The following is a 1,017-nucleotide window of genomic DNA, read 5'->3' on the forward strand; positions in this document are numbered from 1 at the left end:
GGATTACGGTATGTGCAGCCCGGAGAGGAGGTTTCTCCCCCCCGGTACTTGCTGCGTGTAGTTTTTTTGAGAGGTCTACAACCCCGCGAACCCGGGCGGTTAAGCCAAGGTTCCCCGGTCCCCGAGATCTCGGCGATGAGATCTCGGGGATTACGGTATGTGCAGCCCGAGGCATCGATCCCCGGGACTTGGGCACCTTTAGCAACCAAAGCCTTCGGCGGCTTCGGCTGAGCCCCTCTACCACGTCAAGGTCCCAAGTTGCAAGGCGATGGCGTGAAACGATGTCACCTTGCTACTTGGAGTAGTGCCCAATGAGAGGGGAAAAATATGTTGCTCGGTCTCACAAGTACATATCGGAATAAAATAATACTAGATAAAAATTGTCCGAATGATGGAACCGAGCGATCGAACGGCGCGAGGATCGGTCGACCAACTGCAGTCATCCCCGTACGGATCGCCCGCCCCGATCGAGAGGAGCGTCCGTCATCTCGCGCAACGGATTGTACCTTGTACAATTAGTAACAATGTCATTTTTCATTTCAGGTCTCCCACACACGGAACAAGTCCAGCGATGGTAAGTAGCGGTCGTACCTTGTACAATTTGTAACAATGGGTGCTTTCCAATTGTAAAATTACTGGACACTTTTGTACACACGGCGACACAAATCGTGTTCCAATTGCCACAATCATCGACACAACACAACACATTCATACTCGGCTCAAGGCTACTACTCGGCTCAAGGCTACTACTCGGCTGTGTAAAATTGTGTTTTCTAGTGATATTAATAACTTATGGTGGCAGTTATAAGTGAGGTTGGAGAACATGCATGGAGTGATCATCTTTGTTGGAAATCTATAGTAAGATGGACAATAAAAATATTGAGAGTCTCATTGAAGTAAGTAATTTATTATAAAATTATTTAATATTACAATAATGAATATTTGTTATAAATTTTTAAATTATATTTAATTAGTAAACTAAAGCTAATATATATTTTGTTTTTTGTTCATTTGAAG

Source organism: Wasmannia auropunctata, unplaced genomic scaffold, assembly GCF_000956235.1.
Source record: "Wasmannia auropunctata unplaced genomic scaffold, wasmannia.A_1.0 LD336078.1, whole genome shotgun sequence".
Classification (NCBI taxonomy): domain Eukaryota; kingdom Metazoa; phylum Arthropoda; class Insecta; order Hymenoptera; family Formicidae; genus Wasmannia; species Wasmannia auropunctata.